Below are 14,766 nucleotides of genomic sequence, written 5' to 3' on the forward strand. Positions count from 1 at the left end.
GCTTTGCTAAGCACTACGGAGGAGGAAGAGGTGTAGGAAGGAGAGGAAGGGCAGCACCAGGGCATGTTAGGGTGCGGCTACCCTCTCTCTCCCTCACTATATATAGGGGGAAGGGGCAGGAGGAGGCACCCTAGGGTTTCCCCTAGGGGGGCGGTAGGTAAGGCAGATTGGATCTCCCTAGGGAAACCCTAGGGAGACTTGCCCCCCAAGCCAAGCAGGTGGAGGCTTGCCTCCCAAGCCAGGTGGATGTGCTCCACCTCCCCAAGCAACGTGGGAAAGGGTGTGGGGGTGCACAGCCCCTTAGTGGGCTGGTTTGCCCCTCCCCTTGGCCCATAAGGCCCTGTAACACTTACCGGGCCCCCCGAAAACACCTTTCGGTCATGCTAGCCATAGCCCGGTACCCCCGGAACACTTCCGAACTCCAATACCCTTCATCCAATATATCGATCTTCACCTCCGGACCATTCCGGAGTTCCTCATCACGTCCGGGATCTCATCCGGGACTCTGAACAACCTTCGGTAACCACATACTATTCCCATTACAACTCTAGTGTCACCGAACCTTAAGTGTTTAGACCCTACGGGTTTGGGAACCATGCAGACATGACCAAAATACCTCTTCGGCCAATAACCAATAGCGGGATCTGGATACTCATATTGATTCCCACATGTTCCATGATGATCTCATCGGATGAACCACGATGTCGGGGATTTAATCAATCCCGTATACAATTCTCTTTGTCAATCGATATGTTACTTGCCCGAGATCCAATCGTCGATATCCCCGTACCTCGTTTAATCTCCTTACCGGCAAGTCTCTTTACTTGTTCTGTAATGCATGATCCCATGGCTAACTCCTTAGTCACATTGAGCTCATTATAATGATGCATTATCGAGTGGGCCCAGGGATGCCTCTCCGTCATACGGAGTGACAAATCCTAGTCTCGATTTGTGCCAACCCAACAGACACTTTCGGAGATACCTGTAGTGCACCTTTGTGGTCACCCAGTTACGTTGTGACGTTTTATACACCCAAAGCATTCCTACGGTATCAGGGAGTTGCACAATCTCATGGTCTAAGGAAAGATACTTGACATTAGAAAAAGCTCTAGCAAACGAACTACACGATCTTGTGCTATGCTTAGTATTGGGTCTTGTCCATTACATCATTCTCCTAATGATGTGATCTCATTATCAATGACATCCAATGTCCATGGTCAGAAAACCATAACCATCTACTGATCAACGAGCTGGTCAACTAGAGGCTCACTAGGGACATGTTGTGATCTATGTATTCACACATGTATTACGGTTTCCGGTTAATACAATTATAGCATGAACAATAGACAATTATCATGAACAACGAAATATAATAATAACCACTTTATTATTGCCTCTATGGGCATATTTCCAACAGTTGGGAGGTAACCCAATGAATAAAATTCATTTTTGCTTTTTTCTTTCTTTCTGTTCTTGAGTGTTTGCACAATTATGCTACTGTTATGATTGTGTTTTTCATGTTTAATTAGTGTTTGTGCCAAGCAAAGCCTTTGGGATCATGTTGGGTGATAGTAGATTTGATCTTGTTGAAAAACAAAAACTTTTTCGCCTAGTAATTTTTTTTAGTAAATCAGACAAGCGTGATAAAATTCTGAAATTTTTACACAAGATTGAAATAAAAATTTCCTACGTTGTCCTAGTTTTTCATAATTTTTGGAGTTACAGAAGTATTCGAAGTTTTCGATTGCTACAGACTGTTCTGTTTTTGACCGATTCTGTTTTTTTTGCGTTGTGTGCTTATCTTGATGAATCTATGATTTTTATTGGAGGTTATAAGCCATGGTAAAGTTGGAATACAGTGGATATAATACAAAAATGAAATATGAATGCAACAGTACTTAGAGTAGTGATTTGCTTTGTTATACTAACGGATCTCATGAAGGTTTTGTTGAGTTTTGTGTGATTGAAGTTTTCAAGTTTTGGGTGAAATCATGATGGATGAAGGAATAAGGAGTAAGAAGAGCCTAAGCTTGGGGATGCCCCATTGCACCCCAAGTTATTATCCAAAGAGGAACAAGCAACTAAGCTTGGGGATTCCCCGAGTGGCATCCCCTCTTTCTTCTAACGACCATCGGTATTTTACTTGGAGCTATATTTTGATTCGTGACATATCATGAACTAGCAGTGTTACCCGCACATTTGCGCGGCTAGATTTTTTTACTGGCAGTTTTCATACTTGGGAAGCTATATTCTTTCATTTTCACTTTTTCGGTTGTAAAGTACACATTATCTATAGTCATAAGTTTTAAAATTATGTATTGAGCTAACTTATTAGTTCATTTGTAAGGTGTGTCGAAACTCTAAAAGGTTCTGTGTTGACATTAAATTATATAGAGACATTAAATTTAGATATGAATCTACTCAAAACTACATTTTCATTTTGAACATATGCCGCAAGAATGCATATATTTATGTGTATGCATCTGAGTAGCCCTATTTTCCCAATATCATCTCCATAAATTATTGCATTAAATCCTCAGCTTGGCAATTGAATTTTGACTATGCATTTGTTTGTCCACTTTCCCCGATGATTGGGTTTCCCATCTCGCTGGTGAGCGGTAGATGGCTGTGTATGATTTGCAACGCGTTCCACATCTCTAGCCTAGTGAGATCAGTATAAGGAAATTGTGTCCGTTTGATTTAGTGAAAAATATTTTCCGTATTTTTATTTGGCATTCTCTGCAATAAAAATAACTTTATTCTATGTTACGTCTTACTTGGTGAATCATTTCATACTACTATTAATTGTCCAGTGGCTAGTGTTTGCTCTGCTAGATTTATCATGAACATGCTCCCGCAAAAACTGATGTTTGTTTTATTTGTAAAACTAATATTTCAAATTACCGTGATCTAGAGAAAACTTTAAGACATAGAATACTGAAAAATATATAAGAATTTTTAAAATATGAAAAGGTATTTCTATTAAATCTAAGTTCTTGTCGCGTCCGATGATCGAGATTATCTAAAGACGGACTGACGGTGTAACCAAATTATGCTATGACTTTTGTAATACCCGTCCATGTTTTTTGACGTCCATATACAGTGTCGTTTAGCACCCTTCATATCTATCTGGATAGTATTGTTTGATTTTTACATGTTAAATCCATTTTTCATCTTTGATTTTTACATGTTGTCTTATATTCAATTAAATTCAAACACATAGTTGTATTTATTCGTGCTAAGTATGCTAGGATGGTAAGACCTACGTATGCAGGTGTCAAGCAATTAAATATGTGTACCAATGATTAGCCTTCACTATAGATTCAAAGTCGTATGGACATGGTTATTTATTTATGATCGGTGATCCATGTGGAAAATGCTAAACTCTTCTCTCACTCACTCTCTTTAGAGCATGATACTTTTTATGATGCCCATTTCTTGTGCATTTATCTTTTACTTTTAAGAAATGTAAAAATATTCATTACATACTCCGCATGAGTTTGTTCACTCACACCTTATTGTAGTATAATTTTTACTTTCACAATCAGTATACACCCGATGGCCCAATGTTTATTTAATTTATTTTTTGGGTCACATTAGCATTGATGTAATGTTTAAATCTCAAGGAAACAAATTAGACTTTGGTCGGAAATCTATGTTTAATTGTAATCCCTCCGTTTCTAAATATAAATCTTTTTAAAGATTTAAATATGGAGTACATCCAGATAAAGATAGACGTATTTTAGAGTGTAGATTCACTCATTTTGCTCTGTATGAAGTCCAGATTAGAATATCTAAAAAGACTTATATTTAGAAACGGGGGGAGTATTATTGTTGGCAAACACACCCATATAATTTCATAGAAATCTTCGTATTTCTCTTTCTACATACCACCATCGGCCGTTCTTTGCTCTCTCAGTCAAATACCCGAACTGCAATGTTCCCATTGATATAAAAATAATCGTTGGTTGGAATGTGCACCCTAAGGAAACATGATCAAGATTTGGGAGAAATATATATTTATAAACACGATCATAACTGTAATATTATTTCTTGTGGTCTCTATGCTATTTTGGGTTGATTTATATTATTTTTTAAACTACTAAGCTGTGTTATTGAATATTTGACATGGTTTTTTCTATAAAGTTTCTACTAAAGTATTTTCTCACACTAACTGTTTGTGCGAATAATTCTGAGCTACCATTGCATATTTAAATAGTATTTGTTTTTGTAAATCATCATAATAGTTCTTTCCTCTGTTTGTTCGTTCTTATCAGTCTTGTGTGATTTACTTATTTTGATTATTTTCCATGTATCATGCAAATTTGGTTTGTTGAACTAAATGAAATATGTGGCCATTTGGGTTGCAATTCTTTGTAATATTTGCTGCACATTTTATAATATTTTATACGCTCATTTAATCATTTTAGGTATTCATGTTATTAAAAAATTGTATCACTGAGATATGTGGTTTTCTTACTTGCGGTGGTTGTTTCTTAAATCACATCTTTTACTTTTAATCTAGCAACATGCATATACCTTTTTTTATCTAATATACAAAACGATGGCACATAGTGTTGAAGTAGGCAAATAAAATATTAATTAGCAGATGACATCCGCGGTGGAGATGTCATCGGTTGCACTTTGGATGCCAATACAAAACGTATTGCACCAGGGTGCCGCCGTTGCCTAATGCCTATGAACGTGTGCTAACCGGACTGCTTGCTTTTGCTCTTTTTTCCCCTTTCAACCGTGTTAGGCTCTAGTCAGATTGTATTGGACATGCCTTTTTAGTTAGAGAAGGCATATGACTTGGTTGAAAGACGTGTCAATATTTTTACGGGGCAGGCCAATTTGTCTGTTCAAGAGTATATTTGTATGTAACGCTACATCTTTTAAATCTTAACCATTGATTTATAATATCAACGATCAAGATAATTTAATATACGTGGATGAACGTGATGCTTTGTTTGCCTCTTGTCTTAATTATATAATAGATTTTGCTTGGAGCGTCTTGTATTGTATGCGTCTTTGCTTGTTTCAATTTTTAGTTTGTTTCATCTATCCTCGCTGGACACACCTATTTGAGAGAGCCAAAAATATGCTATGATTTGTTAGAATTGCCCTATGTGCTTCACTTAATTTTTTTTGAGCTATGGAATTGTTCTAGTGCTTCACTTATATCTTTTTGAGCACGATGTGCTTTAATATTTTTAAATAAATGCACTCATGCTTCACTTAGATTTATTTGAGAGTTAGTAAAATTTTGAAGAAATCCTATCATGCTTCACTTAAATTATTTTGAGAGAAGAAAATCTTTATGCTCATGTTCTTCACTTAAACTTGTTTGAGCTTATCAAAAGCAACATATGAAATTAGTCCCAAAGTGATAGATATTCAAGATAAAAACTTTCATGAAGATCATTGGACAAAATAAACTTAATTCCTTGTAATAGTTTTGCGATATGATGATAGTGATATGTGAGTCATGTTGGTGAGTAATTATGCTTTAGTAAGAATATTGTTGTTAAGGTTTGTGATTCCCTATGCAAGCACGAAAGTCAATAGTTATGCAATGAAATTATGTCATACTTGTGGTGCATTATTCGGTGTTAGTTATGCTTAATGCTCGCTTATGTGATTTTTTGTTTCTTTGTTGGATGCTTCTCAATCTTTTTGCTAACCTTCACTTGTACTAAGTAGGAATACTACTTGTGCATCCAAAATCCTTGAACCCAGTTTTGCCATATGAGTCCACTATACCTTCCTATATGCGGTATTCCCATGCCGTTCTAAGCAAATTTGTATGTGCCATCTCTAATTTTAAAAGTAAATTCCTTTTTGTGTGCTCGTACCGCTCATGAAACGGTAGGGGGTGGCTGATATTTTTCCATGCTAGATGTGTTATTCTCAAGATGAGTGTTTATTCACTTGTCATTGCACGAGAGTACGACAAAGGTATTAGGGATGCCCAGTCACAAAATAAAAAATGAATTTACTTTATTTTGTCAAGTAATAAATTTCTTGGAAAGTGTTGTTACGGACGACACCCATGGATACGGCTAGCCGTGGAATGTGAAATTATGGTGGAAAAAGGAATACACTTTATTTTCTGTTTGGGAACCACCTATGATATATCTAGCATAGAAAGTATTGAGAACCATTCGATCGTTTTCGTTGACAGGAAAAGCATGCCACTCAAAACTTTCATCTCTATTTTTTTGCTTTGAGCTCTGACTCCTCTACAAATCCCTACCTCCCTCTGCAAAGGGCCTTTCTTTTTTTACTTTATGCAGTTGTAATTTTTATTTGAGTCTCTATCTTCTCTTATAAAGCAGCAACTAAGGGGCACTATGATCGTACTTGAGCATTGGGTGTAGCTAATATGCAAGTGTGTTTCATGAATGGATCAATGATTGAGCATGATGGGCCAGGGATAACTTGCTTTAGTGTTGAGACATGGTTGCTTGTTGATATGCCTAAGTATTGAAATCTTCATGTCAAAACTAGACTATTGCTTTGAACCATATAAAAGTCCATAAGTCCATGCTACAAAAGAAAATAATATGTGATGAACATGTTAGGCAACATTCCACATCAAAAATTCTGTTTTTATCATTTACCTACTCGAGGACGAGTAGGAATTAAGCTTGGGGATGCTCATACATCTCCAATGTATCCATAATTTTTCATTGTTCCATGTTGTTATCTTATCATTCTTGGATGTTTTACAATCATTTTATAGCAACTTTATATCATTTTTTTGGACTAACCTATTGACATAGTGCCCAGTCCCAGTTGCTATTTTTTTTCTTGTTTTTTACTTAGCAGAAAATCAATACCAAACAGAGTCCAAACGCAGCGAAACTTTTTGAAGATTTTTTCTGGACCAGAAGACACCTGTTGTGCCAGAGAAGTACCAGAGGGGGGCTCCGAGGGGAGGCCCACCTGTGGGCCCAGGCACGCCCAGGTGGGTTGTGCCCACCTCGACCGCCTCCTGCACCGCCTGTTCGCTCTATAAATACCGCGAATATCCAAACACCCTAGGGGAGTCGACAAAACACAATTCCATCTGCCACAAGTTCCAGAACCACCAGATCCAATCTAGACACCATAACGGAGGGGTTCATCATCCTCATTGGTGCCTCTCCGATGATGCGTGAGTAGTTCATTGTAGACCCACGGGTCCGTAGTTAGTAGCTAGATGGCTTCCTCTCTCTCATTTGATTCTCAATACAATGGTCTCTTGGAGATCTATTTGATGTAACTCTTTTTGCGGTGTGTTTGTTGGGATCTGATGAACTTTGAGTTTATGATCGGATCTATTTTATCCATGAAAGTTATTTGAGTTTTGATCTTATATGCATGATTACTTATAGCCTCGTATTTCTTCTTCGAATCTTTGGTTTAGTTAGGCAGACTAGATCGATTTTTCTTGCCATGGGAAGAGGTGCTTTATGATGGGATCGGTCATGCGGTGTTCTTTCCAGTGGCGGAAGGGGCAGCAGGACACGTATTGATCTTTGCCATTAAGGATAACAAGATGGGTTCTATTCCTACATGAATAGATCTTGTCTACATCATTTCATCGTTCTCATTGCATGACTCCATTTTTCCATGAACTTAATACACTAGATGCATGTTGGATAGTGGTCGATGTGTGGAGTAATAGTAGTAGATGCAGGCAGGAGTCGGTCTAGTAATCTTGGACATGATTCCTATATAGTGATCATTGCCTGGATATCGTCATAATTATTTGAAGTTCTATCAATTGCCCGACAGTAATTTGTTTACCCGTCGTATGCTATTTTTCTTGAGAGAAGCCACTAGTGAAATCTACGGCCCCCAGGTCTATTCTTTATCATATTTGCTTCGAGATCTATTTTTATTTTCTTTTGCTTTCATATCTATTATTCCAAAAACCCAAAAATACCTTGCTGCAATTTTTTTGTTATTTATTTTATTTTGTGTTTTTTGCGAGATCTATTTATCCAATCTACTACAAACCAATCTATCTTTTACCTAAGAGGGATTGATAACCCCTCTTACGGGTCTGCTTGCAAGTACTTGTTCTTTGTGTGCAGGTACCATTTACATAGCATTGCTTGGTTCTCCTACTGGTTCAATAATGTTGGTTTCATCACTGAGGGAAATACCTAGCATAGTTGTGCTGCATCATCCATTCCTCTTCGGGAAAATATTAACGCGGACACGAGCCATCAATCTGCCACATTTAGATCCATATGTACTTTGCAAAGTTCTATGTCTCCATCATTAACATAATTACGAATGGAGTCAAAACGGCGCTTGATGTGCTTGGTTCTCTTGTGAAACCTGGGCTCCTTGGCGATGGCAATAGCTCCAGTGTTGTCACAAAAGATAGTCATTCGATCCGGTGCACTAGGTATGACACCCAGATCGGATATGAACTCCTTCATCCAGACTCCTTCTTGCGCTTCTTCTAAAGCAGCTATATACTCTGCTTCACATGTAGATCCCGCCCCAACACTCCGCTTAGAACAACACCAACTGACCGCTCGACGAATCAGTATAAATACGTATCTGGTTTGAGACTTAGAGTCATATGGATCTGTGTCGAAGCTAGCATCGATGTAACCCTTTACGACGAGCTCTTCGTCACGTTCATAAACGAGAAACATGTTCTTAGTCCTTTTTAGGTACTTTATGATGTTCTTGACCGTTGTCTAGTGATCTACTCCTGGATCACTTTGTAACCTTCATGCCAGACTTATGGTAAGGCATACATCAGGTCTGGTACACAACATGTCATATATTATAGAGCATATGGCTGACGCATAGGGAATAACTTTCAACCTTTTTGTTTCTTCTGCCATGGTCGGGCTTTGTGTCTTACTCAACTTCGCACCTTGCAATATAGGCAAGAAACCTTTCTTTAACTGGTTCATTTTGAACTTCTTCAAAACTTTATCAAGGTATTTGCTTTGTGAAAGTCCTATAAAGCGTCTTGATATATCTCTATAGATTTTGATGCCCAATATGCATGTAGCTTCACCAAGGTCTTTCATTGAAAAACTCTTATTCAAATATCCTTTTATGCTTTCCAGAGATTCTATATCATTTCCAATCAACAATATGTCATGCACATATAATATTAGAAATGCTACATCGCTCCCACTCATTTTCTTGTAAATACAAGCGTCTCCGTAAGTTTGTATAAAACCAAAAGCTTTGATCACCCCATCAAAGCGAATATTCTAACTCTGAGATGTTTGCACCAGTCCATAGATGGATCGTTGGAGCCTACATACTTTGTTAGAATCCTTATGATCGACAAAACCTTCTAATTGCATCATATACAACTCTTCCTTAAGAAACTAGTTAAGGAATGTTGTTTTGACATCCATTTGCCAGATCTCATAATCATAAAATGCGGCAATAGCTAACATAATTCTAATAGACTTAAGCATCGCTATGGGTGAGAATGTCTCATCATAGTCAACACCTTGAACTTGTCAAAAACCCTTTGCGACAAGTCGAGTTTTATAGACGGTGACATTACCATCAGTGTCTGTCTTCCTCTTAAAGATACATTTATTCTCAGTAGCTGGCCGATCATCGGACAAGTCCACCAAAGTCCATACTTTGTTCTCATACATGGATCCTATCTCGGATTTCATGTCTTGAAGCCATTTGTCAGAATCCGGGCTCATTATAGCTTCTTCACAGTTCGTAGGTTTTCCGTTGTCTAACAACATAATTTCCAAGACTGGATTACCGTACCACTCTGGTGCGGAACCTACCCTGGTCGACCTACAAAGTTCAGTAGTAACATGATCCGAAGTTTCATGATCATCATCATTAGCTTCCTCTTCGGTTGGTGTAGGCATCACGAGAACTGCTTTCCATGATCTCCTACCTTCCAATTCGAGAGAAGGTACATTTACCTCATCAAGTTCTACTTTCCTCCCACTCACTTCTTTCAAGAGAAACTCCTTCTCTAGAAAGGACCCATTCTTGGTAACAAAGATCTTACCCTCAGATCTGTGGTAGAAGGTATACCAATGGTCTCTTTAGGGTATCCTATGAAGAAGCACTTCTCCGATTTGGGTTCGAGCTTATCAGGATGAAGCCTCTTGACATAAGTGTCGCATCCCCAAACTTTAAGAAACGATAGCTTAGGTTTCTTGCCAAACCACAACTTATACGGTGTCGTCTTGACGGATTTAGACGGTGCCCTATTCAAAGTGAATGCGACTGTCTCTAATACAAAACCCCAAAATGATAGTGGAAAATTGGCAAGAGACATCATAGAATGCACCATATCCAATAGAGTACGATTACGACGTTCAGATACACCATTACGCTTTGGTGTTCCTGGTGGCGTGAGCTGTGAAACAATTCCACATTGTCTTAAATGCATACCAGACTCGTAACTCAAATATTCAGCTCCACGATCAGATCGTAGAAACTTTATTTCCTTGTTACCATGATTCTCTACTTCACTTTGAAATTCCTTGAACTTCTCAAATGTTTTAGACTTGTGTTTCATTAAGTAAATATACCCATATATAATCAAATCATCTATGAAGGTAAGAAAATAACGATATCCACCACATGCTTCAACACTCATGGGACTGCATACATCGGTATGTATTATTTCCAATAAGTCACTAGCTCGCCCTATTGTTCCGGAGAATGGAGTTTTAGTAATCTTGCCCATCAGGCATGGTTCACATGTCTCAAATGATTCATAATCAATAGGTTCCAAAAGTCCATCGGCATGGAGTTTCTTCATGCGCTTTACAGCAATATGAACTAAGCGGCAGTGCCACAAATATGTGGTACCTATCATTATTAACTTTGCATCTTTTAGCATCAATATTATGAATATGTGTATCACTACGATCGAGATTCAACAAGAATAAACCATTCACAAGGGGTGCATGACCATAAAAGATATTACTCATATGAATAGAACAACCATTATTCTTTGACTTAGATGAATAATCGTCTCGCAATAAACAAGATCCAGATATAATGTTTATGCTCAACACAAACACCAAATAACAATAATTTAGGTTTAAAACTAATCCCGAATGTAGATGTAGAGGTAGTGTGCCGACGGTGATCACATCGACCTTGGAACCATTTCCGACGCGCATCATCACCTCGTCCTTAGCTAGTCTTTTTTTATTCCATAGCTCATGTTTCGAGTTACAAATATTAGCAACCGAACCAGTATCGAACACCCAGGCGCTACTACGAGCACTAGTAAGGCATACATAAATAACATGTATATGAAATATACCTTTGTCGACCTTGCCAGCCTTCTTATCTGCCAAGTACTTGGGGCAGTTCTGCTTCCAGTGACCATTCCCCTTGCAGTAGAAGCACTCAGTCTCAGGTTTGGGTCCAGCCTTGGGTTTCTTCACGGGAGCGAAAACTGTCTTTCCATTATTCTTGAATTTGCCTTTCTTTCCCTTGCCTTTCTTGAAACTAGTGGTCTTTCTAACCATCAACAATTGATGCTCCTTCTTGATTTCTACCTCCATGGCCTTAAGCATCACGAAGAGCTCAGGAATCGTTTTCTCCATCCCTTGCATATTATAGTTCATCACAAAGCCCTTATAGCTTGGTAGCAGTGACTGGCAAACTCTGTCAATGACCGTGTCATTCATCTAGAAGATTAGCTCCCAACTGAGTCAAGCGGTTGTGAAACCCAGACATTCTAAGTATATGCTCACTAACAGAACTGTTCTCCTCCATCTTGTAGCTAAAGAACTTGTCAGAGGTGTCATACCTCTCAACCTCGACATGAGCTTGAAATACCAATTTCAGCTCCTGGAACATCTCATATGCTCCATGGTACTCAAAACGTCCTTGGAGCCCCGGTTCTAAGCCGTCAAGCATGGCGCACTGAACTATTGAGTAGTCATCAAAATGTGCCTGCCAGATGTTCACAACATCCACAGACAACGTTGGACGGGGTGTGGCACCTAGCGGTGCATCAAGGACATATGCCTTCTGTGCAACAATGAGGATAATCATCAAGTTACGGACCCAGTACGCATAGTTGATTCCATCATCTTTCAACTTAGCTTTCTCTAAGAACGCATTAAAATTCAGGGGAATTACAGCGTGGGCCATTGATCTACAACACAATTGCAAAGACAATTAAGACTAAGTTCATGATAATTAGTTCAGATAATCAAATTACTAATGAACTCCCACTTAAATCAACATCCCTCAAGTTGTTTAAGTGATACATGATCCAAGTCAACTAACCCATGTCCGATCATCATGTGAGATGGGGTAGTCATCAATGGTGAATATCTCCATGTTGATCATATCTACTATATGACTCATGTTCGACCTTTAGGTCTCCTGTGTTCCGAGGCCATGTCTATCATGCTACGCTCGTCAAGTTTAACCCAAGTATTTTTCATGTGTAAAACTGGCTTACACTCATTGTATGCGAACGTAGAGTCTATCACACCCGATCATCATGAGGTGCTTCGAAATGACGAACTTTTGCAAAAATGCATACTTAGGGAGAACACAATTTCTTGAAATTAAGTGAAGGGATCATCTCATAATGCTACTGTCCTCCTCAGCAAAATAAGATGCATAAAAAGATAAACATTACATGCAATCAATATGTGACATGATATGGCCATTATCATCTGATGCCTTTGATCTCCATCTCCAAAGCACCGGCATGATCTCCATCGTCACTGGCATGACACCATGATATCCATCATCATGATCTCCATCATCGTGTCGTCACGTGGTCATCTCACCAACTATTGCTTCTACAACTATTGTTAACGCATAGTGATAAAGTAAATCAATTACATGACAATTAATAAATTAAAGACACCCTATGGGTCCTGCCGGTTGCAGAACTCATCGACATGCAAGTCGTTAACCTATTACAAAACATGATCATCTCACACATCAACATATATCACATCACGTTTTGGCCATGCCACATCACAACATGCCCTGCAAAAACAAGTTAGATGTCCTCTACTTTGTTGTTGCTAATTTTACGTGGCTGCTGTGCAACTAGCAAGACCGTTCTTGCCTATGCAAAGCCACAACAGTGATAATAAAGTTGCCTTTTAACCTTCTACAAGGACTGCCTTTGTCAAATTAGATTCAACAAAGTAGGAGAGACAGACATCCACTAGCCACCTTATGCAACAAGTTGCATGTCAGTCGGTGGAACCGGTCTCATGTGCGAGGACATGTAAATTTGGTTCGAGCCGCTTCATCCCACAATACCGACGAATCCAAATAAGACAAGAGAGGTAAACAATTTGATCTTCAATGCCCACAAATCTTTGTGTTCTACCCGTGCATATACATCTACGCATAGACCTAGCTCATGATGCCACTATTGGGGAACGTTGCATGAAAATCAAAAATATTCCTACGAACACCCAAGATATATCTAAGAGAAGCATAACAAAGAGAGGTGAGAGTGTGTATACGTACCTTCGTAGACCGTTAAGCGAAGCATATATCACGCGGTCTATGTAGTCGTACTCATCACGATCCAATCACGATCCAAATCGATGAAGTATCAAACGAACGGCACCTCCGCATTCAGCACACGTATGGCTCGACGACGTCTCCTCCTCCTTGATCCAGCAAGCGAGGGAGGGGAAGTAGATGGGATTGCCTGTAGCACGACGGTGTGACGGTGATGGTGGTGGAGTGATTCCGGCAGGGCTACGTCGAGCGCTACTGAAACAACGAAGACAGAGGAGTTACAAAGTAATGGGAGGGAGAGGGGGGCCAAGGGCTTGTGTTGGCCAGCCCTCCAAGCCCTAGGGGTGCACCAAGGGGGACGAGTTAGACTCCTAGTCCAATTCCCTCCTTTTCCATACAAAGGTGGACTTTCCACCTCTCCCAAGACACAGGGCCGTGAGGGACTTGTGCCTCCCGTCAACCCATGCTGACCCTTGGGACGTGGTGGAACCCTTGGTGGACTTTCGGACTCCTCTGGAAGTTTACGGAACCTTCTGGAAGCTTCCCGGTACAATCCCGAAAGAACGGAAACTTTCTTCGAAACCCTGAATACAACTTTCCATATATAAATCTTTACCTCCAGACCATTTCGAAGCTCCTTGTGACGCCCCGGATCCCATCCGGGACTCCGAACAACGTTCGTCACCAACATGCATATCCCAATATTACTCCAGCGTCACCGAACGTTAAGCGTGCGGACCCTACGGGTTCGAGAATCATGTAGACATGACCGAGACACCTCTCAGGTCAGTAACCAATACCGGAACCTGGATGCCCATATTGGTTCCTACATATTCCACGAAGATCTTTAATCGGTTGAACCACGATGCCAACGGTTGGGTTAATCCCGTATGCAATTCCCTTTGTCCGGCCATATGTTACTTGCTCGAGATTCGATCGTTGGTATCTCCATACCTAGTTCAATCTCTTTACCGACAAGTCTCTTTAGTCGTTTTGTAATACAAGATCTGGTGACTAACTCATTAGCCACATTGCTTTCAAGCTCTTTACGATGTTGTATTACCGAGAGGGCCCAGAGATATCTCTCCGTCACACGGAGCGACAAATTCCAGTCCTGATCCATGCAACCCAACAGACACCTTTGGAGATACCTGTAGAGCATCTTTATGATCATCCAGTTACGAGGTGACGTTCGATAGCACACAAGGTATTCCTCTGGTATCTGGGAGTTGCATGATCTCATGGTCTTAGATATAGATACTTGACATGAAGAAAGCTATAGCAATA

Source organism: Triticum aestivum, chromosome 7B (genome assembly GCF_018294505.1).
Source record: "Triticum aestivum cultivar Chinese Spring chromosome 7B, IWGSC CS RefSeq v2.1, whole genome shotgun sequence".
Classification (NCBI taxonomy): Eukaryota; Viridiplantae; Streptophyta; class Magnoliopsida; order Poales; family Poaceae; genus Triticum; species Triticum aestivum.